This window comes from Anas platyrhynchos, chromosome 9 (genome assembly GCF_047663525.1).
Source record: "Anas platyrhynchos isolate ZD024472 breed Pekin duck chromosome 9, IASCAAS_PekinDuck_T2T, whole genome shotgun sequence".
NCBI classification, from domain to species: Eukaryota; Metazoa; Chordata; class Aves; order Anseriformes; family Anatidae; genus Anas; species Anas platyrhynchos.
Window position 1 is genome coordinate 19,827,304 of NC_092595.1, and position 27,481 is coordinate 19,854,784.

General features: G+C 43.1%; 1 protein-coding gene across 13 annotated transcripts in view; it reads right to left on the minus strand.

Annotated features, from left to right (window-relative positions):
- SPSB4 (splA/ryanodine receptor domain and SOCS box containing 4) overlaps nt 1-27,481 on the minus strand; it is a 142,390-nt gene that overhangs the window by 75,693 nt on the left and 39,216 nt on the right. The window contains exon 1 of one of the 13 annotated variants that reach the window (XR_005267862.2): nt 11,722-12,047. The exons of 4 other annotated variants lie outside the window; for them this stretch is intronic. The gene's annotated coding sequence lies outside the window, so the exon portion shown is untranslated. 8 more of the 13 variants (XM_038183764.2, XM_038183763.2, XM_038183760.2 and 5 more) reach the window with 8 other exon arrangements.

Below are 27,481 nucleotides of genomic sequence, written 5' to 3' on the forward strand. Positions count from 1 at the left end.
ACACTTTTAGTTTTAAATTTTGGAAAAATCAGCGAAACCCTAGACTGCAATACGATATGCAGACACCTTGATTTCAAGCATAGCAAAGAATAACAGTGACATTTAGAAATATCTTTAAAAATATGAGGCTACAGAAAAATAAATAAATAAATAAACAAACTATGGAACCATAACACACTCAATACAGCCTACATTCCCAAACAAATACCGAGAAATTTAGTCTTTCAACTTTATCAGAGCTGGACTTGGTTTATTTTATCACGTTCAAGAACAGCACAGATAGGAGGGAACCGAGTTTGTTACCATGAATGTTATTCCAGCATCATTTGACATGCAGCCCAGGTATTCATGCCAGCAAAACTGAAATTTGCTTTTATCGAGCAAACTGTGGTTTACTACTCCTACAGACTTGGAAGTCACTTTAAAACCACCCTGCTGCTGAATGTAAAGCTGTGTCGGATACTGTACAAACAGTACAAATTACTTCACAGTAAAGGAAAGCTAGCCCTTGGCCAACATGCTAAGAAAAAAGGGTTATCTTTTTAGGTACTAGAAATCTGAGGAGTTTAGGTTTCAAGCACTCTTTCAAAGGACAAATTGTTATATACCTTGCCCCAAAACATCGAGCAGGCACTAAAACTGCTGCTAGAATCACGGGATCAAAAGTGGTCGGGAATTTTTGTATTTATCATTACCTCTCAAACTGTTACAGTTCACAACAAAGATGAAGATTTATCCAGTATGAAAGTTAAATGCAGTGTTAAAATCCGGGAGTTTACAAATACTTCTAATTACCTAAGGAATTTCTCTCACTAACAGGTATCTTCCCCTATGCCGACAGAGGGAATAAAAACCGGGTATTTTCGATTCCACTGCATATAATCTCCATCACAGATTTATGGCAAAGGGCCCTGCCATTACAATCCTTGTCTTTCCACAGCCCTCCTCTCCTTTCCATCCTTCTCCTGAGGGCTCTGGGAAGTCCCAAATGGCTTGCTTACTCACACAGCCTTCCTGACGGACTTTAATCTGCTCTTGTATTAGGACTCAACTAGTCACAGAAAGCTGAATTATCCCCAAAATAATTACAACTACACAAGAGGGTTTATAAAAACTAACCAGCTTTCACTAGCCACTCAGACAAGATTCTACCCCAACCTCATCCCAGTAGTGTAACAGAGGGAAAGACCTGCTCTGTGTGTTAGTTTTTACTGTCGGGAATTTTCCTTCTTAGTAACTACAGCTTTGCCCCCTGTGCCCACATCTCAGTATGAGCCTTCCTGAGCTCCCTTCACACACTTCATCATCTCAGTCAATGACCAGACGATGCTGCTTCTATTTTTCTCCACTGGCACTGGCCCACTTCAGCTCCTAAAACAGCACTTGTTTCCAAATGATAAAGCCAGCTGTGAATACTAACCTGACCCACAGGTGGAATTCCCCTGACAAAATGTGGATTCTCTGATGTGGATGAGCTCATCACTGGGATAGAATAAAGGCCTGTAAAGGTCCATTTTTGAATGAACAAAAAAGTCCATCTTCTCCACAATTAGAAGGGAAAAAAGAGGAATTCATCTCATACAGCTCCAGAACCAACACACCGACTCATTTAATGTTCTCCTCATAATCAACAAAGAGAAAGGGGAAGACACTGATGCATATGAAGACCACCAGACGTCTTTCCTATTTCTTAGTATCATTTTAAGATGTTTACCTCCAACACCACAGAACAGGCTTTTACAGGTAGTGCAGCCCACCTGGCACGACTGAAAAGAGAGATCACAGAACCACACTCACCCCTCAACCTTTCCTTAGGCATCGGACACCTGACCTGGTTCAATGCAAATATACAGACTCACTAGTAATTAGCAATACTTGATGTCAAGGCTTTCAGTTAGCCCAATATAATACAGAGGAGTAGAAAGGCTACAATAGTGTCAATATCTTCTCTGAAATTCTTTTCAGAAAAACATGATATAAACACAGATCCCAATTTCCAAAGCTACTACTTGGGTTTAATGATACCCTGTGTAAGAAATCACAACATCTAATACTGCAAAAATACTTGAATTTGTTCAGAAAACTGTTCAAAATAATCCGTGGCCACATATTAGTGTAACTGAGGGCATATTCCTGCTGAGAGGACAAGCCAGCAGTAGATGGAAAGACCTATAATTAGGAAATCAACAATTTGTTAGGCCAGCAGCTGAAAAGAGGAGAGATTAGCCACACTGAGCTCCAGACTGCCACGATGCCACAGGTCAGTCCCAGTCCAAGTGATGCTGCAGTAGTTTCTAACAGATAGGTTCCCTGGTATCTTCAGGGTCTGTAGGATACACAAATTGGTTCCGCCTGAGGCTGCTTCTCTGTGCTCTGAGAAGATACTACACCATATTCTGACATAGCCACTGCTCTTACTAGAAAGGGAAAAGACATCTTCAGGAGAAGCAAAGGGAGGTGGAACCCTGTGCTACCATCTAACAGCCCCAACCCAATTCCCTACCTGACACTAAGAAAATAAAGACTGGGGAGGAAAGAGGACGCACCAGGTTACCTGGAAAGTACACTGGTGGCACAACTAGAAATCTTAGGTATTGTCCCAAAATGGTTGCTGGGATTCCCTCATTTGGGAACCGCTGCCCTGAAACAGGGGTCGGAAGAACAAAAGAGCAGGCAGGCAACGGGCTGGCAAGTGTGGGAGGAAAAATATCTGCTGAAGTCTGCCACAGCTGCAGCCAACACAGACATCCAAGAGCAATGAGAACACACAGCTTCAATGCTATAGCTGGAGCACAGCACAAAACGTTCTTGAACAAAGAAGCCCATGTCCAAAATCTGCTCAGTCAACGCTCTGGAGAGGCTCTGCCACAGACACCCTAACAAACCAGCCTCAGGTACCAGAGGATGGCATTTGGAGCTGATCTTGCACTGCAAAACACATCTCTGAAGCTGAGCAAAAGGCAAAGGAAAAAAACAGCACATTCCTTTCTGAGGAAGAATTAATAGTGATGTAAGCAGAGTGAACTTTCAATATTAATAAAATAGGGTAGTCAGTCTCCATTCAACTGCACTGTGCAGAAATCACTATGATTTATGACTTCTGCCTAGATCCAATTGCAGAGGAAAATAAGCCTGTGTGTGCCTCTCATACTAAGCATAGGGTGTCTCATGCCTGTGCAAGCCACAGAAGCAACCAAGGCTGCCTGCTTTCTACAGACAAAATATTAAAGGAATTAATTCCTAAAGCAGGGGGAAAATACTACATGGGAGAACTTCCAACCCGCACGTTCTGCTCATTTAAGCTAAGCTGCTTAATCAGGTTAATTGAAGGAATTAAAAAAGCACCAAATTCACCAACTATTCTCTAGCCATTCCTGATCTTGTGTTACTCTTCCTGGGCGCAAGCTCCCCTGCTGGCACAGCACAATCTATCATCAGCCATTAGGCTGATTACCATCCATTAGTTTTGCTAAGTACAGACATGAAATTTAAACCTACTTTTGTTATTTATGTACAAGCTATTCATGTACTGGATATGAAGCAACTATATAATGCTTTGTGTTAACGAGAGAAGTGTAGCTGAATGTTAGAGCTAGACATTAAAAATAACCAATGAAAGTAATAATTTCCTCACACGCACAAAAAGAAATAATATTTGTTTGGGAGGATGAGCAGAACACAATCTTTAAAAATACAGCTACTTAGTATATGGTGAAGAACAGGTAGGAAGCCACAAGAACAACAATTATCAGTACCATAAATATCAAATTCAATTAAAATGTCATTCTAGAAAACACTGAGAACAGAGCTGAAAGTCTTACAAAACAGTAATTTTTCTCCCCTGCTATTAAGGCAGAGTGATTAAACTGAAAGATAATCCCCTTCATTTCAAAAGCTAATTATTACATACAATAAAAAATATCTTCTTGCACTATAAGAGACCTAAGTGCAAGAACTGCATTCTACTAAGCTCATCAACCCACACATCTTTTCTGTCATACAGCGACTGCTTGAATTTTCCCTTACAATTATATTTCTGCAATAGACCATCAGGCTCAGCTTTGATTCTGGCACACCACGTTTCTTACCACTTTGGTGGGGAATAATTGCTGGAGGTGACTTACTGAGACTAACGATATGTCCACATCTGAAGAGAAGGTTCAAGGCTGAGGAAACTTCCAGGGTGAGATGCAGCAGATATGTAAGGAATGTGCTCCATGATAGTCCCCTTGGCAACATAACCTGCAACCTTAGGTGCTGGCAGCACCAGGGGAGCTTGGTGTGCTCAGAGAAATAGCACGGAGGGTGGAGTGGAGCAAAGACCCCACGGCGAGGCTGTGAGATCTCCACAGGGATGGGGAACCTTATGGTACTATGGGACTGATAGGCAGCTTGGCCAGCCCTGAGCCAAACTGATAAACAAAAGATGACCTCTGGGTGAACTTTGCTCGTGATAATCTCATTATGATGCCAAACAAACCTCCGTCCCAAAGGCTACCCACCTCCACGATGCGACCAACCCTTGCTGAGCATTCGCTCTGCATTTCTCTGAGCCTATACCTTTAAAGCAAAACCAAGATTTTACACCAAGAATAAGGAAGATACATATGACTACAGTCACTCAAGCTTCAGCTAGAAGTAAGAAAACAGCATAAAAACAGCTCAAGAGAGAAAAAATGATAGGGAAGATAGCACTGCAGACAAGTCAGAAGGAGACTGCTGACTTCTGGGATCAGCTGAAGGGCTGAACCTCGCTTTCCCCACAGGGATGCCTCTTGGGTGAGATCCAAACCCTCAGTTATACTGAGTGCTTCCCCAGGAAACCTGTCTCTATAGAGCTGTTTCATGAGTTAACTTACATGGAGCTGGTTGCATTAGTCATATTCGTGGTATTTGCACGTGCTTTGCAGGAAGTGTATTTATCATTGACAACCCAAAAGAACCTGTACTCTGTTGATTTGACAAACTACACCAGTCGTTAAGCTACTAGACTAAAGGTGCATTGCTCTAATGTGCAGCCATGAGCGTAGTAAATTAATAGATTGAATGCAATTGGACTTTACAGCTGAACTGGGCATCACTCAGAATCTAAGCCCAGGCACCCCCAAACGCTCTGATATCTGAGGACAAGCGGGAATGCAAGGGGGTTTAGGTCCTGCCAAACTGCTTTATCTCTTAATGCAGCATTTTAAAACAAAATAGAAAACAGCTGTGGAAGCAAAAACTACCACGTACAAATATTCAGCTTAAAAAAAGAACAAGCAGAACATCCCTTGTGAGGGCCACTTACGTGGGAACTCTGTGAAGAAAGTAGTATTAGATGTCAGTCATGGCTTGGTGTAAGGATATCCAGAGGAAGCATCCCTCCCACATTTTTCATAATGGGTGTAAACAGAAGCCTGCTCTGCACAGTTTGGATGCCTGCACAGTAGGCACCCAGGTTGTCTATACTGCCATCAGTGCTCCTGGCAAACTGAGCTACTTGCTACACTCACTACTATGGCTCCTGCATTACTAATTCAGACATCTACATTTACATGCCAGACTTAGGCAGCAGACTTCCCACCCACCCTTTCTAACACCCAACATTAATATATATGTGCATATATTTATATATATATACACACACACACTTCTGCATTAATTCATTATCTTCATTTGCAGAAGCAGGAGTAGACAGACCTCCACGCACTGGAAGAGCACTGTAGGATGCTACACCAACAGTCAATCAATCTCAACAATTTCTAGCTGCAGGGAAAGAGAAATAGTCTCTTCTTCTCCTGAATAATTACACACCAGTCTGCACTCACTACTAAGTAACATTTCTTACCCACCTTGGGCATAGGTCCACTGAGTTCCAAGCTATTTCACCATGAGAAAAAGTAAAACCTAAAAATAAATGGAGCAAAGGGAATGGGTTGCCTTCATTAGGACTTCCTGCTCCAGCCTCCTCAATTAGCAGAACACGGATGGAGTACAGAAGTAAAAGCCAGATCAGTCAGTCTCACGTCCCTGGAGTGTCAATACATTTCAGCTTGAATTTCCCTTTGGTGTTTTCTTCCAGCGGTCAAACTGTGATGTCCTGGCACGTATGGATTTCTTCTTCTCTTGCACTTTCATTCAACTTTGCTAGAACGAGGTGAGTATGAGCAAGTAACTGTTAATTCTTGTTACAGAGTCTAAGGGCACAAAAGCCAATTATCAATGGTGTAGATGGCCTTCTGGAAAAAAAAATACTGTAAAATCAAAGACCACTCTACTCCTAGACATGAACTCCAGGCAGCAATCTCAGGCACCTTCTCTCTTCCCAGCGCTCCAGCAGGCAAGGAAGGCACGCTGCCACGCCACTGCTGAGCCTCGCGGGAAGGAGCTCAGGCATCGCACAAGAATCCCATAGCAACTGATAATTTCACGTGTGCCTTGCCCCTGAGACCTTTTCTCATTCCCCATTTCATTTTTACATACTGGTGAATAGTTGGGCTCAGTACCTACTGAAGGTGAGCTCCTCGCCTTTTCTCCAGGCGCCCATCCAAGCACGTGTGCTGTCGATGGTTCCTCTCCCTGCCCTCCTGCCACTGCCACACTTCACTACAAAGCTGCTCAGAGACTGGTTGCACAGGCAGCTCCTCTCCCCTTCCTTCTCCCCACCCACACGCTTTGCTTCAAATACTGTTAATATGAATGTTAAGAAACTTAGGAATAACCGGTATGTATTCCAGGTCTCATGCTGGTGCTTGTTTAATATATCTTGTTATATCTAAACCTCAACAGATAAGATACGACACATGTTGTAACAAATCCTTCCTGAGCGCATTCTCACATCTTCGGCAGATGATCACGGCGCTTACAACCCTGAATCTCAGTCTACACAAGTCATCAATGAGCTACGAAACAGTTATGTCAGCACGGACCCAAGTACAAAGGAAATTCTTTTTTTTTGATATTTTGATCATTTTAAATAATCAGCAGCTTCAATGCATTATTTGCTTTTGAATAGGAAAGATGATAGAAAACACACCCTTTTCATCTTGCAACTTCAAAAACAAGGACTATATAAATATTTAGTGACTGATCAGCACACTCTGAATTAGAAGCGAGACAATTGCAATTAATATTACCCAGATGTCATCAGCGCCAGAAACCAGTCATACTGAAAGCCAAGGAAATGGCAATAGCAAAGTCCAAGTCAAATGTCCTCATGACAACCCTTTTTCACAGACATAAGACAGAAAAGTTTCAGGCTTTCTGGTGCATCTAGCTGCTGAGAAAGCTCAGCAGGTACCCTGCAAAGAAGCTTCAGAAGACAGAGCTAGAGCAGTCTGGACCCTGGTTACATCCCAGGACATGGACCTACCATAAAGGTGGGGAATCTCCCAAAATCCCTTTGGGGAGATCTTCATTGGTAATTGTTAACATGGAAAGGGATTACCCAGCCTGAGAGCACACAAGTGCATTCGAGACTTTGGTGATAGACAGGAAAGTTGGCGTTAGCTAGCTGGAACTAGCTTTTGGAAACGCACAAGAAAGAGAACACCTTCAGAACCTGCTGCATGGCTCTGAAAGAATTACTTGCAGTCAGCTCCGAGATGGATTTCATACATTGCCACGTTCTGTGCTGTACACCAGAGCTAACTTGTCACTTCAGCCGCTGACAAATCCTCAAAGATAAAGCTGCGAAGTCACCGTCGCTTTGTAGCGCGACAGTCATACCCATCAGCTGCTGCCAATAGCAAGCAGGATTTGCTTGCGGTGTCCGACCCAAAGATATGCAAAATAAGCAGAGAGAAGGAAATACAGCTGCACAAGACGTTGCTCAGCACTAGTTCAAATTCAAGTGACTTCATTGTGAGCAGATTTGGGTCAAAGCTGAGCACCCATGCTTAGGCTGGGCACCCAACCTCTTACTAAGGAAGAGAACAGGCAGGGTGCACTGCGCTCACCTCTGAGCGAAAGATGACATCCCTTAAAAAATAATAATAAAAAAAAGGCACATACACCCATATATATTACATATATATATATAAATAGGTATCTATGCGCATATACATATATATACACACACGAATCTGTCTCTTCTCCATCTTTGGTCCAAAAGCAGCCAAAGGAAGGAAAGAACTGACCTCTTCCCAACCCTGTCGATGGGCAGGCCCGGTCTTTAGTAGGGCAGAGGTAGCTAAAGTATAGCCATTAGCTTTAAAGCAAATATTGCCAATCAGATTCCAACAGCAGCTCTTAGCCCCAAGTCACGTGCTGTTACACAGCGCTGCCACATCAAATGCATTTCTTCTTGCCCTGTCTAATGGAGTTTTCCATGCTGCTGGGACATCCCTGTTTTCTTTAAACTTTGCTTTAAAATAAAGACTCCTAAGGGCAAGGATATTTCCTTGGTAGCTAGTAGAAACTACTGATTATCTGTCAGCTTTCAATTTTAAAAGAAAAAAAGAAAACCAATTTTATCACCATGCAATCTAAAGGACTGTGGGCTATGAAGCAGTACAAATAGCTAAAGCAAAACAAAGGCATTTCCTGGCATCATGCTGGACATCAGCTCAAAACAGACTTCAAAGAGCACCTACCATTTCAACTCCATGTACTGTGGAGAGCGTGCAGGGCATGCACACAGCTGTCTGCTTTCAGCAGTACCTTGAGCAGTGTAATAGGAAAAGCTTTCTCACAGTAAATGACACCAGTCGATTGCTAGTTATTACGAAACTCTGGATTCATGCAGAACGTAGGCGAGTGCACCCTAGTGTGTCTGCAGTACCTGGTCTACCAACTACATCAGTGAACCACAGGCAGCTTTGCAAAGCCGATAAGCAAAACATTCCAAACAAACAACTCCCACAAAAGCATAAGCTGAGTGAAGTAAAAAAGCTTAAAGGCATGAACAACTCTTCCACGAAGTGCATGATACATTAACACCTTATCCTATAGCATACTGTACATTAGCCGGAGTTGTCAGTAACCTAAACTGCATTTTGGAAAAGCCATCCCTGAAGGATGTGCGTGTTGCAGGGAGCAATGCAGGTTCACCAGCATGTACACAATCCCATGAAAAATACACGTGGGTGAGGTACCTATCTGGTCTGGCAAGTTTCAGTCCACAGCACATGTTTATTTTCAAACAGCAAGTCCAACAACAGTAATTTACAGAATTACCAGCAAATATTTAGCTACGCAGAGCAACTTTACATTGAGTTTTGACTTTAAAAAAATGTGGTTAGCTATTCAATGGGCAGCCTTAAGCATTGCTTTCATCACAGAAAACGGATCTATACCAGCTTAACAAATACTTTAAGACCCCAGGACAACACGCGTGGCCTACATTTCCATTAGCCTCGAGTTGTGCACTGCATTACACCACAGCCCAGTGAGAATAAACAAAATTAGCCACAGCAATCTGAACAGAGCTCCTCCAGCACGGAGCCCTTCGCAGCTCGAGCCACGAGGCCAGCCCTGCCCACCGCTGCGATGCCAGCCAGCGCTCCTCCCCACCACCTCTGGCCTTCAGCCAAGCCTTACGAAGTCCAGAAACATTTACATCAAGCCTCCATCCTGGTCGACCCGCTAAAAAGAAAACCCATCTAGATTTCCTTTACATGTATATTCTATTAAGAGCGCATTTATCCTCGCTGGCTGAGGGAAGAAATGGAAGTGACTAGCAACGCTGCTATACATTACCATCATTCAAGCTGGGATGTACAGCGCCCAGAAGCACTCTGAAAGCCTCAAATTTGCACTGAAGAGATGTTGCCGCAGCGCAAAAAGCTGCAAGTAAAGGATGCCAGTGAGCTGTAGTGAGCAGCCACAACGCAACCTGACTTACAGACTTTTAGCCCAGTAGAGGCATCCCTCCAGCTTCTTTCCACTCTGTTCTTGGCCAGGAAGAATTACAAGGGTAGGACAGCTGGGTATGTAACACACTGCTGCTCATCACTTTAATCAAGTAGTTTTAATAAACAACATCTTAGAAAACCACATTCTGCTTTCCTCTTCAATTGCTGCCATTATGCCTCAAACACATAAGCAAAAAGGCTCCCCAGAGGAAAAGTCTCTGAACATCTGAATGAAAACAGCAACCACCCCCCACACACAAAGTAACCATCGCACATGGCTCTGGAGCACTGCACTGAGTTCCACTGGGAAAAGTATTTTCCCTCCCCCCAGAAAAAGGACAGTGACCTATCCACAAACAAGGGGCAAATGGTGATTGTAAAGGAAAAGGAGACAAAAATAGCTTGCTCGATTTTTCTTGGTACATGGAAAATCCATTACAGAAGTTTACACAGCAACAACGAAGCCTGACAAGTTAATGAGCTGCTGCATGGGGAGTCACAGGAGAGACAGCCCATCGCTCAGAAATTCCTGTGCTGCACAAAGCACGAGTCGTAAAGGTGACTGTAATTTGGCCAAACCAAAAATCACCAGCTCCGTTTCTTTTAAGCAGCAAGATATTTCAATAGTACTTCGCTGTTTTCTTGTTTGGTTGTCTTTTGATGCCTCTATGCAACAACAAAAAAAACACCACAACCAAGCGGGCAAAACCCTCACAAACCTGAAGGGCCACTTGCAAAAAGGCAGCATCGCTTGATTATACCAAAGCCCCAAGGCTTTACATACTCAAAGCCTGTTGAATATAAAGCCTGGCGTTTCTAAGCTGGCTTAGGTGGCACTTGCAAAGTCAAACAGAAGCGCAGTGAGCACGCTGGGGCCAGAGGTGGGATCGCTGCGAGCCCAGGGCTCTCCAGCCCAGCGGTGCCACTCCATGCTCGCAGAGCCACGGCAGGGCCCCGGCAGGACCCAGAGCGGTGAAGTTGTGTCCTCTCGTGAGGCAGGGATGTGGCAGAGCCCCGGCAGACACCGAGGCACAGGATGGTCGCTCAAGGTCATCCCCAGCCGGCAGCGGGACACCGAGGCACGTTAGCTAGCAAGAAACCCACGCTTCTCTTCCCAATGCCAGTTATCAAACTTCCCACTTGTTGTTACGAGAACGCACGGCATCTGGCGTTATTCTGTCAGCAGCCCCGAACAATGTAATAGCGACGAGATACCCGCGGCCCTGACGGGCTGTTTTACTTACAGAGCCAGCACTAACAACGCAGCATCCCTCGGAGCAGCTCCGCCAGCCAGGCAGGGCTCAGCCGCAAGCGCCAGGAGCCCCTCTCGGGGCTGGTTTCTCCCGGGGGGACAAGGGCTCTCCGAGGAGGACCCGGCTTTCAGGGAGCGCTTCTGTCACCGCAGGCGAGCGGAGCGCCGTGACAGCCCCAGCCCCGGCTCCGGCACGGAGGGGATGGTGCCGCTGGCCGCTTTGTCCCGCAGCGCTGCGAGCCGCGAGCCCCGGCCACAGAGCGGGGCAGGGACCCGGCGGCAGCACGGAGCGGCCCCGCAGCCTGCCCGGGGCACCGAGGGGACTTCGCAGGAGTGAGGCGGGGGCGCGCCGGGCAGTGCCGGGCTTTGTTGCAGCTCCAGCCTCACGCCCGGACCCGGGGCTGGCTCCTGGCTCCGCTCCGGGTCTGGGATCGGTCCGAGCGCTGCCCACAGAGCCCCGAGCGAGCCCTGCCGACACCCAGCAGTAATCCCCGCCACGGCTCGGGGAAGCGATCTCCTTCTCTAAACGCCGCGCTGGGCAAACACTTCGGAAGGGCGCCTCCCCGCCCGGCAGCCCGGCCGGGAGCAGCCCCGATCCCCGCGGAACCCCGCCCCGGGAGGCCCCGAACTTACCGCCAGGCACCGCGGGGGCACGGCCGGGCAGGGCAGGGCAGGGCGAGCCCGGCACCGCTCCGCCGGGGCGCAGCGCTGAAAGGGGAAGCGCCGCCGGGAGGCGGGGAGGGAGCGGGGACGGGAGCGGGGACAGCCGGGCCGGGAGCTGCCGGAGCCGCGGCCCCGGCACGGAGGCGCCCCGGGGCTGGGAGCCGGGGCTCGGCGCTGCTCGGCGGGGCCGGGCCGGGCCGCCCGGGAGCCCCGCCCGGTGCGCGGTGCCCGGGGAGGCGGCTGCCGCCCGCTACCGGCCCCCGAGCGCCGCCCGCCCGGCCGGCGGCTGCCTGAGGCGGCGCAGCCGGGGCGCGCCGGGCTCCCCCCCCCCCCGCCACAGGCGACGCCGCCGGGCTCATGGCGGCGCCGGGCCGCGACTCCAAAGGGCCGGGGGAGCCGCCAGGGGAGGCGACGCCTCTTCCCTTCCCTTCCCTTCCCTTCCCTTCCCTTCCCTTCCCTTCCCTTCCCTTCCCTTCCCTTCCCTTCCCTTCCCTTCCCTTCCCTTCCCTTCCCTCACCTCACACGGACGCTGCCCGTTCCCTCGCCCGCCGCCCCGGCGCTCTCCTTGCAGCCGCTGCCTCTCCTCCTGCCCCAAACCGAGATCAGTCCCGGGGAGGGAAGCAGCGCAGATGGACCTCACAGAGACCTTACAGCGCTCCGTAAAGGTGGCATAAAATAGCTGCCTCGCGTGGGATGAGGCAGTAAAAGCTTACAGAGGTGAAAAACTTAGGTTTTTTTCCCTGTAGTATTTTTCCCTCGAGTTCTAGTGCTCTGCCTACGCACTGTACTTCTAGGGATGGAGAGGGCAAGGATATTTTACCTCAGCTTTCACGGTGATGCTTACTTCTACACCATTTTTCATTTACTGAAGTCTTCAGACTTTAACAAGTTCAAGAAACTGGGCAGGAGAAACGCCCATGCCTACCCCATAAAAAATGCTGAGGAGATTCTCTCAGTCCTTGGAGCTGCAGGTTCTGTGAGCCTTCAGTCAAGATACCCTCGGTGCAGGCTGTGGGTAAAACGAGCAGGTGCTTCACGCAAGCCACACAGGCAGGAGAAGCGTCAGAAAATGGCAGTGCCCCTCCTGGGGGACATGGAGATGCCTCTGGGGCTCACACACAGCTGCCGACCCGACTGAGGAAACAGGACCAAACTCAAGTTCCCCCTCCTGGCCCCGCATTCACACCCGTCCCTCAGCCTGGGGGATAACACAGAATCATCTAGATTGGAAGAGACCTCAAGATCGAGTCCAACCTCTGACCTAACACTAACCAGTCCTCCACTAAACCATATCCCTAAGCTCTACCTCTAAACGTCTTTTAAAGACCTCCAGGGACACATCCTGTACGTTAAACAGAAAAGAGGATGAACGGGACTTTTCTGCGTGTTCCGAAGTTCCTTAAGCCTAAGAAAGGCTTTCTGCAGCTTCACATACCCTCAGGCAGTCTTGCTCTGGTTTACATGCACATGACTGGAAATCTTGGAACATGTCGTCTTCGCTCTTCTTTCCTAGTGGTCAAGTTACTGAATTTAAATCTCACGCTTCTCCTGGATTTGAGCAGCAGCTAACAGCTACTCCGTGGCTATCACGTGGGAGAGAAGCCTGAGAACGGGCTATGTTTGTAAGGGGGGCAAGCCTGTGCCTTGACGAATGTTTTGGTTTCTTCTCCTCAGATTTTTTACAGACTTACTTCTCAAACACTTTCTCAGTGCAGCAGTGTCTCCTAACACTTTTTTTGGCAGTTAGCAGTAAGTTTTTCAGCATAAGATGGGATGCAGTCCTTCGCGTCTGTGCCAAGCTCAATGCAGAAAGCAAACTTGGAAAGTCTTTCTACAGAGTTTGGAATACTAATTCTACAACAGGAGATTAAAGAAATCACATTAGAAGTCGACTTTTGTATCTTTCCAGCTAGCTTTAGACACCTAGGGCTGAAAATTGAACAATGAAAAGATCAATCGGGCAGAACCAAGTTTGGGAACACACTTCATGTGCAAATGTGAAAACAATTGAGGGTGGAGAAAGTGTCATTTTGATTAATGAAGGCTAGAACGTGCTACTTGTATGTAGACAAGAATGCATATATACACCTCTCCACAAGGTTCATTAAAACAATAGGAAATAATCACATTTTTTAAATACTAACACGATTTTAAAAGAGTTAGAACACACTATAGGCATGGCAGGTTCTTTTGAGCTGATCTCATACAGTAATGGGGAGGAGAAGAGGAGGCACAGGTTTGTATAACAGCATTATGAACCTTTCAAGATAAACTCTGTGAAGCATAAAATCAACAAAATCAACCCTTTGGTGCAGTTCCTGGAGCCGCACGGCACAAAGGACAGGACCCAGACTGTGCCATAAACATCGTGCCTTACTGACACTACCCACACCTTCCACTTGTTTGATTTACCTCACAAAATAAAAACCACAATCAGAAAGAAAAGCTTAAGAATAATATACAAGGCTGAATAAAGCTTAAGAATAATATACATGATTTCCCAGAATGTCAGGGAACAGTGCTGTGAGGTGGTGAGGTGCAGGTGAGGAACCTTTTGCCTCTCCTGTCTGCTCGGAATTGCTGGGCAGGCATTTCAGAACAAAAACTGCCCGCTGCTGCCCAGGAAGGAGTAAGTGCAGTTAATTAAAAAAGTAAATAAAGTCCATTTAGATGAGAGAAAGCAACATTTTGCTTTCTATTTACATCATACACAAGAATCACAATTTGAAGGTGTATCTTCAAATACACCTTATATACCTTTTCTTATACCAGGTGTATCACTGGAGCTTGGCATACAGGCCACGAAGAGGGAACTGCCCAACTTCGCTCTTCCCATACACACTTAACCTTCATGTTGAGTTCGACGCTTACAGCATGGCGAACCTTCGCCCACCCTCAACTTCACCTGAAAATAATTAGGAGACATTTCCTACACACATATAATAACCACTGAGTCCTGACCCTACGATCTCCCAAGATAACAAGCTGACTCACTGTGATTTTCTGGGCACTGCTACACTCGGGATGGCAGTGGCTGCTCTGGGCGCTGGCTCTGCCGACAGCCCAGCTCGCAGGTCAGGGCGGCCTCGCAGCACAGGCAGAGTGAGCTATAACAAAGGCACTGCTCCGTAACACACGTTTCAATATCCCAGTAGTTGCTCCTGTTTGGATGCAGGCCTAAATGCAGGTCAGGATTTTAGGCAACCTCCAGAGAAGGGAAGAAGGGAGAGATGAGCAAGGCCACACACACAGAGTTATCAGCAGAAGGAACAGCATGGGCAAAGGCCCTCTCTGAGTCCACAAGATGGCAAAAAGCACAGACCTGAGATTTAAGAATTCCAAGAACAGTGCATCACATTTGCCATTTAAGGTGCTTAAACAACCTGTGATATTTCTAACAGCTCCTTAGGTATGGCAATACTAGAACCATCATTCTTACAGTGGAGCAAAAGTTGAGAATGATGATGAATAACTATTTTCACAGATTTTAGATATCCACGTGAAAAGACATTAGACTGAGATCTGCTCTCTTAGGTCATTGGGCAGAAGTTAGAATTTATTTCTCAGAGTACAACCTGATACAACCACAACGATGAAAGCCCACAGAGGTTAGGAAATCAACACTTACAAAAATGTATCCTCAGTTCAAAGATTCTAAATAGAGGATGAAGATTCTAAACAGAGGATAAAGATCCTGCATGTCCCATCTGAGAAATAAGGCTGACATTCAGAAACACTTAACATTGCAAAAGCAGCTTATTTTAAAATGTCAAAAGTCAGTCTATCCAAAAGCAGAGCCACCCGTGCTCTCAAATGTATTTTCATAGCTTACTGTATACCTCATACCCTATAACATAGTCAAGTCTCTTTCTCAAACACATCAAATGAAAACAAAACAAAAGCACTACTCTTAGACTACAGAAGCATAATACTTTAATGTAATACGAAAGCAGCTCCCCTCCCCCCCACCCCCAAGTCTCAAGGACTGTCTGAAGTAACTGATTTCTCTGTGGAGTTGGTATTCAAGTCTTAACATCATGCAAAATTTAGTTGGACATAGGCAGCCATAAGTTTCCATCAAAACAGAAGTAAGACAGTCAAAAGGGAGGCTTTTTTTCTTAAACAGCGCTGACTACTTGTCCTGTGCCAGCTGTGAACAAGACAGAGACATCTCAGAAGACACAAAAGAATCAAGTGATAAGCAATGGCAGTAGTTACAATAATGAGAACAATCCAAAATTCATTCTACTTGCTTATTCCAGGTTGTGCAAGACCAAAAGGGCAAACTGTAGTGGTTAAATTCCAAAGCAGAAGAAGCCTCCGAGAAGGATCTCTGAGGACGCAGTTCCTGTTTGGGACATGGAGAGCCCACCTCCAGCAGCTGCCGCAGGCCAGTACCAAGAGGTGGGTTCTTTGAACTTGCTTTGAAACTACATGAAACCCTTTAAAGTCATTGCAATGTCACAAACCCCAACTGAAACTGACTAGAGGCTCATTCACACCACTGAAATCTGACATTGTAGTCTCGGCTTTGAAATCTACTAATGCATGCAATCATATTTTGCACTAGTTTTAATTTTCACATGGCATTACTGTATGGCACTTTCCAGAGTACATTACAGCAAACATATGCAGCTATTAAAAAGTCCTTTAGAAAGAGAAATCAAGCACAAAAATTTCAGTAGAAGAGATGGATATGGAGTCTGGGACAGCGGCTGTCACAGGAATATCTAAAACCAAGTTAGTATACAAGACTGCTGAGGTTGCAGTACATAATGTGTTGTTTGGTTTTGTTTTTGCAGATGGTGAACTGAGGTCCAAGGAGCTCCTCAATCGAGTCTCCTCACTGCATCAGTATCATTTTAGCTTGATTTAAGCTGAATCATGACTGATCCAAACTCCCTGAGTTAGTGGGTCACTGTGTATACATTCTGCTGCATCAGCAATGACATATGCAAAGGAAACTCAGCTCAGATGTTATTGATGCTTTTGATAATAGCTGTACTTGTCCGTTGAACCAGTCAAGTGAAAAAATAGGTCTTTATGGTACCCTTTGGGAAAAGCTTTGACCTTACAGTTAGCAAGAAGTAGCTGCAGTGATCTTTCTCTCCCATCTCTTAATGTTAATACATCATCCCAAAATGCTTACTTATGGAAAACCAAAAGATGCATACTTTGGATCACAGGGAACTGTAGAGTGCAAATCCATAGCATATTAGATACTATCTCAAATATTCACTTATCTGTCATGAGGAGCTGACATAGGTAGATCTGTCACCCTCATTTCAACATGATGCATGTCAGAAAATCTGTATCTCACACAGCAACCACTTTTTCTCAAAACTTTCCACATTTAGTAACCACATTTTCTAAAGCTTTTGGAAACGATACCATATCAAAGACACATTTATTCACATCCACCCTATATAAATACATTACTACTGTTACCCAGTATATTCTAGACATTCAACTTTGTTATATATTGCTAATATTTGTGAAATATTAGATATAACTACAAGTTTAACTGTTTCTAAGTTGAAAAAAAAACTGTGTCAATTGCTACTTCCATAAAAACAACAGTTTTCTTGTTAGAAAAGTATCATGTTTTAGCAATGTGCTTCAGAGCTAAAAAATATTAACATTTCTATATATTTTTTTTATTTTTATTTTTTTTAAATAGGCCACTGAGCCCTTTGTCTTCCCAGGCCTGGAATACTTATTCAAAGATATCACTTAAGCTTGATTAATATCCATTTGGACTCTTTCTGCTCAGACTGATTACCAACATCTGAAACTCCAGGAAGCTCCATCTGAAACTCTTAGAATATGTCACATATTTCAGTTCCCTGACTTGAAGGGCAGAGGGGAGGGGAGAGAGCCTCAAAGGTTTTCAGCTATTGCAAATTTCTGGGAATGCTCTTGCAACTGTGAAGTCTTTGTCTTGAAAGCATTTCATTTCAGTAAAATTACACCGCTAAGTATTCCAGGCATCACATATGGCCTGTGTGAATTCAAAACACACAGGCAAAAAGTCTGTGTTAATTGCTTAGGTGCAATAATTTAGACAACAGGATTTAAGAGAGATTCTGTTAATTATACCTTACTTTCTGGGTTTTGTTTTTTAACTTTGCACTGCTTGTTTTCTCAGCAAACCCACTAAGCAGTTGCAATTTATTCAGCTTGTCCCCCACCCCCTTCGAGATTTACAATGATACATATCTTTGGCAGTTTTCCCCAGGAGATCTTTTGTTTCTTCAACTTGAAAACATCCATTCACATCAAAAGCAAAGTCAGTACAGTTTATTATCCATTAGACAATTTGAATATGATTCTTCTACTAAAGGCTGTGACTGCAGGCAACCATCTGGGGTCTGGACACACAAAAGGCTGTTCGTAAGGGTGCACGCACAAAAGCGCCATGGGGATATGGAAGTGTGTACCACACAAAGACACCCAGTTGTCTTTGGTTTCGTGCTTTTTTGAGGGTGCCATAAGCATCTAATCAGAGAATTAAGCATCAGGGAGGCAGCCCTCAGATGGCGGACGTCAGCTCCAGCAAGGACAGATGGCGAACAAAGGTGAGAAGCACACAATGCGCACGGGCCGCTTCATACAAGCGAGCAGTTCCATGCCGCAGCGACAGCGTGGTACAGCTCCTGTGGCAGCGCATAGCATGAAGTGAGAGCGTGTCCTTTTCTTTAGGGCACTCTCACAACTACAGGCTGCCGTCCAGTAACACACGGTACACACAGACTCACCACTGATCTCCCCCCTGAAGCATTACCTGCGCTAACTGGGACCACGCGCGGGTCCCTGCGTAGGCAATCAACGCCTACTGCCATGGAGATACCAGCACGGAGCAATCGTCGGTCGGGGGAGCACATCCCACTGACTGCCTTTCAGAACAGAAACTCAAAGGCTGAGCAGACAAAGAAAACGACCTCATCATTTCACTCACACAAGATATACCTGAAAACTATTATTCACTTATTTGTCCATCTAATAAGTTGCAATTGTTTTAAAAATAGGATGCATAAAGAAACAAGTTACTCTTGGACAGAGGTTTTCCGTATGGTAGTGTATACACAGTTTACATGATATCGGCTATAGTACGGTATACATCCTGCTGCTAACAAAACTCTGAAAGATTAAATGTACTTTTAGCTCATCTTGCACTTTTCCAAAGTTTCTGAGAAGAGGAGATAAGATAGTTTTATATTGTATTTAAACAGCAAGGATATAGTGACTCTCCTGGCAACAAAGCCCAAATATTTAAATAAAAAGCAGGATGTCAGTAGGAAAACTGGAAAATGGCAAATTATAGGTTAATACAGACAAGCTTCAGTCTTCTGATATGAACACATCCTTGCTGAATTTGTAAAATACTTTCACTATTGAAGTTGCTGTTGTCTAAGAAAAGAGTCCTTCATTTTTCTGTTTCTAACATTTTCTCTTTAAAATAGAATGAAATTTTAAAATGCAGAGACTTGCATAAAGGTGTGTACAGATTAGTCTTCTAATTAAAAAAAAAATTCCGTGGTCTGTCGTCCTGTTCCTATGTGTATACAGGCACACAAATGTGCACGCACGCACTTAAATATATTTACATTCTTGAACGACTTCTCTGGTTTTGCAGAACATTGCCCAGGCATGGACATGTTCAGCATCTTTGGGAAGGCTGTCAGTTGTTCACTTCAGACTCTCTGAAAATGATCCATGAACAAATACTGGCTCTTTGAGGATTAGTCCATCTGCCTTCCAGATGGGGGAAAAGGTAGTGCAGTAGTAACAGCTGCTCAGACAAGTACAGCAGGTCACAGAAGAATAAGGAGGACGGATAAAGCCAGGAGAGCTAATATCGAGGAAGCATGTGAATTATTCGCAGTCAGATTGAGATGAGCAAACCTAGAAATGTCCCACTGCTGTATCAGTGCAGAGAAGACACAATGCATACTTAGAGATGTAAAACTGTAATCAATCTAACCTATGTAGTTTTATTTAGGAAAAGAGGGACAAGCTGTTCAGGACTAGTATACAGTCTCCTTTGTTAAAACAAACAAAGCCATTTTGACGTAAAAAACCTATATCTTGAGACCCAGCATTTCTTTTATATATCTATCACAGTACTCCAGTCCTCAAAATTGAAAATGAAAGTGTGCACACAGCTGGAGGTGTGCTCTTTTTATTTTTTCTCCTCCCGTTTCCTTTCTCCAATTTTGGATAACATGAAGTCATAAGCTACACGTTACTGTTCATACGGATGTAGATGAGAGCCAGGCAGGATCTCCTCTCAACCTATTTTTCTTAGGAGTTATTGCTAGTGTATATGTTGTCTCTCAGGTGAGCTCACTTCCCAAATTTTAGCAGATATTTAGCTTGAGAGAAACACCATCGTGCTTCAAGCACCATTCTAGAAGCTGATTAGTAGTCTGAGTTTCCTTGAATTCACTAGAACTAAGGACATTTAATGGAGACTGAGGAGAGAGGAAAAAATAACATTTTTCTGTGCTGGACATTTAATGATGACTTCATAACCTTTCATTTTCTTAATTTTTGCCAGTTAATTGGATCAACACATGGTAACACAGCATTCCTACCTCCATGTGATTTCACCTCTAATTGATTTCTTCCTGGATGCCACGATCCAAACACTTTAACACAAGACATGCTTGTTTGGAAAAAGTGCTGTCACACACCAAGGTCAGTGACACCGGGAAGCATAGCCAGGACATGCAATTGGAAACACCAAGACCTCCTTTCCTTCGGAAGATTATCTATCTCATGTATAAAATTATAACTGAATGGCATTCTGGTAGTTGGTACCTTCCAGCTGTTTTGTTTGTTTGTTTTTGGAGGAAGCCACATCTTCTTCACTTATGAAAAGACTTTAATGGAAACAAATCAATCACTGTTGAGCTTTGTAAGTGAACTATACCCCAAGCATATATTCCAAAATACATTATGAAATGTTTTTTGGTTTTTTACTTTTTAACCTTATGCATTCCATATATTATGAGATGCAACATTTAATATCTTCATTTGCAGGCTGTTCTGTTAAGAAACATGGTTATGTCTGAACAGAAACTTCTTCCCAATTCTATCATATGACAGAATTGGGCTTCAGCCAAGAAAGGAAAAAGAAGATGTAAGAGAAAACTTGTGGTTTTCATTGTCTGAGTTCAGAAAGCTAACCGATAATAATAGCTTATTCAAGCCATCACCCATGACTGTAGCTTGCCAGAACAATAAAACCTTTCTTGAAGACATGCAGAACACTAAAACTCATCAGAATCTCCCTCTAAAAACAAACAAACAAAAAAGCAAACAAGCTCACTTGGCAACATATTTGTGGATAATTGAGATAATTGACACTACTTACAGGCTCCCTTTCTGTTTTATTAGAAACCTGTATGGTACCATATACCAAAAAAACTCAGCACAAAAGTGCTACTATACTCCCAAAGGTTCATTTCATTCCATCTAAGCAGAACAAGTTACAGTTCAGTGCTACCTGGTTCTGTCCAGTGCTGCCCAGGTCCGACAGGCCCCTCTCAGCCACCAAGGCCACGCTCGTCTCTCACAGTAGCTACACATCGAGCTGTAAAACAGCTGTATGGCTGTAAAACAAACCAGCAGACCTTTCAAAGCACATATGTACATCATTGATGGTCTTTAAATATATATATGTGTGTGTGTGTGTGTATTTAAATATATCCCAGCACACACTCACAGAAATGCACTTTCCCAATTTCTAGATTTCCCAATTTCCCAATTTCTAGAACACTTCTAAGCCCAATTTCTAGAACACTTTTGCCAGAAGGATGTTTTCATATCCCCTCTGTACAGGCAGTTGCTTTCCTTGCAAACTAAATATGCAAACTATTTCAGACATAAAAAAGCACGACTGAACATTTGATGAGAAAAGACAAGGGACCTAAAAGGCTTTTATGAAACACATGTTAAAAATATCCTCTTCATCCAGGTAAATGGAAAGAAAGATTGTCACCTTGTCACCTCTCCTTGTTTTCTCAGTAGATAGAACACCGTCAGCATCAGCCAAACCAAAATTACACATCCAGTATGTTACTGGAGATCATACGCTTAACTACTTTTGTCAGATTTTTCTCTGAGCAGAGAGCATTAAAGACAACTATTTCATTAGTGGGTTAGGAAACTAAATCTTAGCCTTAAATTAGCACTTAACTTCTGACATCTTCTACTGCAAGAGCTTTCTTTCATTTAAAGGCAAGGGTCAGGAATCTATCCTATGTAAAACTTCTTCCAAATCTTTGTGTAAAGCACCTATATTCTGTTAATGGCAACGTGTAGCTTTGAGACTGACATACTGAGGGAGCCAGAACCCCTTAAATTAAGAGAAATCCTCTTCTAAGGGAGGAAGCCCATTCTGAACGCAACCTCTGAAAGGAGGGTTCAAACCAATTTTGTTCCCTCTCATATCCTGTAGCAATCAGTCCAATCCCAAAACACAAAATTAGAGATTCTCTGTAAATTCTAAATTTCAGGTGATGTTCAGTGATCTACTCCATAGCTACTTTATCAAAAAAAAAAAAACAGCTCACGTTTGAGTATGGCTTGAAATAGCCACGCTCAGCAGCGTAGCATTAGATACAGAGACAGCTTGAGGGATTGTCCCAGTAGCACACCCTGGAAACCCTCAGTACTGGCTGGGCACAAGCTCACCAGAACCTCGAGATACCTCCAGCAGGAGCTGGCACACCTGGATGCAGACACCCAGCGAGACACTAACCCCTGCAGGGCTTCAGCAGCTCAGCGCAGCCCCTCAGCTCCACTGGCCCAGCCACAGCAGGGCAGGAAGGAGAGCCAGCCCTGTCAGAGCGCTGCGAGTCAGGCAGGTGAGAGGAGCATGGGGCTGCACTCACCAGCACCTTTTCCTACAGACAAGGAGTGATTAACGTGATTGCTTTCCACCTGCATAACACAGAGAAAGGGTAAGTCGGGTCTTCAGCATGCAAAGGAGGCAGTGGCACAGGGCAGGTGGGGATGGAGGAAGACTCCTCTGTTGCTGTTAGTTTTAGCACGTCACTATTCCCTGTTACAACCCAATATAATAGAGAAGGAGCAGAATATTCAATCCTTCCCTCCAGAAATAGGTGAGGTACACAGGCCTCCCTCTCCCTCGGGATGCTGAGGTGAACCACGAGCACAGAGCGGGGCAGTCGGCCATGGAAGCCTCTCACCAGGGAGCTGGGATGAGGAGCAGGCTGCTCGGGAAGCTTTATAATTGCATGTTAGTCAACTTGCAAGTCAGCAGGTATATCATTAAACTAATAATATTACTACAATGCAGAAAGCTCGATTCAGAGATGGAGTTAAACAGTATGTTGCCAAAATAACACTCACATTGGCAAATAAATGAAGTTTAATTTGAACTTCCCTTAATCATACCACAATATTACTATAAGGTTTATAAGAAGCTTTTTTTTTTTTTTTAAGTTACTTAATGGACAAGATAACAGGCTTTTAGAAGCTATATACATTCCGCTGGCTATTTATTATATAGCTCTGATCTGCCATCCATATAAATTACTAACACGCTTCAGAAAGCTTTTAACTCAAGCCCTTTAGATCAACACAAAGAAGTCAACTTTGATAATATCCTTTACAATTTTCTTAGGTTAAAAAAGAGTCTCACATACAAGATGCATAGAGGTGTTTTGTTGTTGGTGGTGTGGTTTTTTTTTTGGTCAAAACCTATATCATATTGTCAAAATGTATTCAAAATCTAGAAGATGAAAGGATGCTACAGAAAAAACTAGAAACAGCAAAAAGCATGTTCAGTAAAAAAGGTACTCACCAAAGAACATCTATTTAAAGCAAACACTATAAACATAACTCTGTTTTTTCAACTGGTAAGCTTTTACTGAAGCAAACTTATAAGGCAGTAATTAATTTACTTCCAAACTTCCAAACAACAGGTTTCTGGATATTTTTTTTTTTTTCGGGGTTTTCTTGGATTTTCTTTGCTTTGGACTTTTAAGGAGCAGGTGTCTGCTTTATTATTTATATAATTGTGGGTTGATGGCTTTTTTTTTCTTTGCTTTTGAAACATTGAAATCTTGCTATTGAGACATGGTTCTGTGTGAATGCTTTTCTCTCTGAACTGCTAGGTAGTTTCACTCAATTTTGAATAAAGAACTTTTGAGAATGTTCTCAGTTCTTTTCTGATAGAGGATCCAAATGATCGAAGTTAAATACAGTTCAACCAATGTTTCTAAATGTTAAGAAAAAATACATATATTTATAGATTTTCACTACAGGAAGAAAAATAAAGAAAATTGCTGACATTTGTCCTCATACAAAAATATATATATATACGTCCTCAGAACAAAAAATAACACCCTGTAAAATTCTAGCTAAAGAATGATGCCAAATTCAAACAGACTGTTTGCCAAAAAAGTAACAGATACTTTTTGGTTCCTCAGTAAAAGACAATCTCCTTATGAAGTTACTAAAACGAAGATGTTAAACATAGCTATCCAAATTTGAATTAAACAATTTTAAGAGCCTTTTTATTAATAAGATCTGAATTATATAACATTGAGACTATGAGACATGTAGCTTGCAATGCTGATGGAAAATAATTAAGAAACGTTATATGTATAACTCATAACCAATTTCAGACATGAAAAATAGAAAAAAAGCTAAACTACATACATAAAATCTTCACCATCATTTAACCAAGTAAGTCATCAACTTTATTTTCATTACATCACAGCAAAATGCAGTCTCTAGAAAATTACTATCTAGAGGAAGATTGATTGATTAAATTAATTCATGCTGCCAACAAATGAACTAAAAATTTGAAGTAGTGTTACTTTGAGAACACAAAAATTTAAAAGCAAGATTCACTCCAGATACCTAGAAGATGTTACAAAGATAATTTTCATATCAATTTTTAGGTCCCTTTAAGCCTTTTCAGTTCAGTGGTGGACTTTTCAATCCTAGCAGAACTATACAGACAGCTACATTCAGCATGACCTTGCTATAAAGGTATAGCTCAGGACAGATGCTTTTGAAAGTGAGCTAGTATGGAATTTCTATTATTGTTTTTTTTAAAGTGATTAATACCTGCAAATTGCATTAGTAAACAGCAATAATGCAATGATAGGATTATCTAATCTTCAAGACAATGTACTTTTTAAAAATATATATGAAAAAAGCAATTAATACCTGCAAATTGCATTAGTAAACAGCAATAATACAATGTCAGGATTATCTAATCTTCAAGACAATGTACTGAAGTCTTATTTAATGCAAAACTCCAGTAGAAATAAGGTTGGCAAATACTGAAGGACAGCTTTAATAGATGTGCAGTTCAGGCTTCTATCTCTCTCCCTTCCATTAACGTGTATCAGCCATCACTACTGCAGCTCTAGCTCCAGCCAAAATACCTCTGCAAGGTCAGCAAAGGAGTGGAGAGATGAGGCAAAAATCTTTGGGGAGCATAGGGAACTTATGCAGTCCCCCGGTCTAGAAACTATGAATCTAGTGAAAATTGAGCTGAGGTGGAATGCTGCTCCTCCACACTTTCAAGGACAAAAACCTTTTTAAGGACCAGTTCCAAGGGCAACAGACAACAAAGACATTTCAAAAAATGTGTTCTCGTTTCTGCTGTGCTTCAAGTGAGCCAGGAAAGTCACTGGCTGACCTCAAGCCAACAGAGATGAATAAGTCTTATAAGGGAAAAACCATCTTACCAAAACAACTCAGAGGAAGCTCTCCCAGCTTCTTTTATAGCCTGTCCCTCCAGCCTCTTCTATAACTTCTGCAAAAGTGAAGTTCTGCTCTAACTAAGGAAATTGTTCAAGCGCACAATTAGGTTCTCTCTGTAATAAAGCAATTCTTAATGTATCAGTTAACTGCAATTCTTTAACCACGTACACTTCCTTAGAGCAGAGCAAAAAGGACCAGTTACAACTATTCGGTTCTCTAGTGAACCCACCTGGAAACACACTTTGAAACAAATTATTTTTAGTAATACAAAGGAAAAATAACAGATCCTAATCCAAGGAAGTTTAAGTTTTGTTTCTAAAATTAAAAAATTAGACTCCCATGAATTTTCATGAATCTGCCACACAACCCTACATTGATGCCCAGTGAAGTTTCCCCTGTAAAGTTTTCTCAAATTTTAATAAAACTTGATACAATTAATGCTATCTGTCAGGCAAGGCATTTTTAAAACCGTTTCCTTAATGACACCTGTACTTGTTTTATAAGCAGGCTCACTTTGAAACGAGTGGCAAGTTTGCCATGAGGAACATTTTTACTGACAGAGATTGTTCTTTAAACATGATATGATGTCATTTAACATGCCCTGCACAAAGCACAATATTTACAGTATTTATTCCAGACATTTAACTTTACGTACCTAAGTTAGGAGTCTCCTCTCCTTTCTGCCCCACCCCAAGACACATGTAGGGTGTCTCCGATACAGACACAGGCACACTCCCCCAGAGAAATGAGTTCTTTTATAATTACAGCTAAAAACCACCTGCTGGGGTTACCTGTGTCTGTCTTTTAGTTACACAGGAAACCTTAGAGCCCAAAGTAGAAGGCTAAAGATAGAAACTATGCACAACAGCATGAATACAGCATAATTTCTCCCTCAACCTATGGAACATTCATTTCCCCAAATAAATCAGTCCTCAGAAACCGTCCCAAAATGTATCAACTCCTTTGCAGATACTGAGGAACAGAAATCCATAACCGAGAGCTCACTGCTCCGTAATGGTTTTCACAGACACTGGTTACACTGGATTACTCAAAAATAGAACTATTTCCTGAGAAGCTGAAAAGACTGAAGTGACTACATGAAAGCTTTCAAGTATTTACATAGCCTCCCAATATGGGAAAGTCATCCAGCTACTGTACTACATGACACTGCACAACTGAGCAGAACATGCCAAATGGCTGTAATCCACGCCTAACAGTTTGGGAAGTTCTTGTCCGAACTGCTGCCAGTTTTAGATTATTTACACATGATCAGGAATTTGGTTTGCTTTTTACTACTTGCTGGTTAAAAAAACTCCACACTTCTTATTTTCAAACCATCACTATAGCAACCACACAGCTGTCACCTTATATTTCTAAATTATCTGCTAATAAGAACAGAAACTTGTGAATCAAAACGCCATTGCAACAGTGGTTCACAAAATACCTTGAACTTTCAAAAAAGAAAACAAAAGGAAAACAAGCTATATATAAGTATGGTGCTTTTTAGCTAATCCTTTTTTTACTTTATTCTTGTAAAAATATCCAAACAGAAAAAGATACAAGGTAGCAAAAAGATGTACCTTGGTCTATAGCACATATATCGATAACATAGCTTGGTGGTAAGTGCACATCTATGGTAAACACTCTGTTTATTAACATGCTTTTCCCAGACGTTCTGCATTTGTTTCAGCTCATTTGAAGTATGAGAACCATGCCAAACAAATGCCTTTTTTGGATCCAATGAAACGTGGTAACTCTGTCCTGGTCCTTTTTACCCTATGTAGATTATGATCTCTATCACGTCCTTAATCGCTTCACCTGTTAAGTCCTAAAAGTGCAAATGTGTAATGGGTGCAACTTTCATGGTGTTGTCAAGCTAATAAAGTGCAATGTCCATCCTTAGGTTCATGCACAGGATCAGTGGAACCAGGACAGCATCTAGGGTATTTTACTGATGAAAAGTTTTCACTGAGCA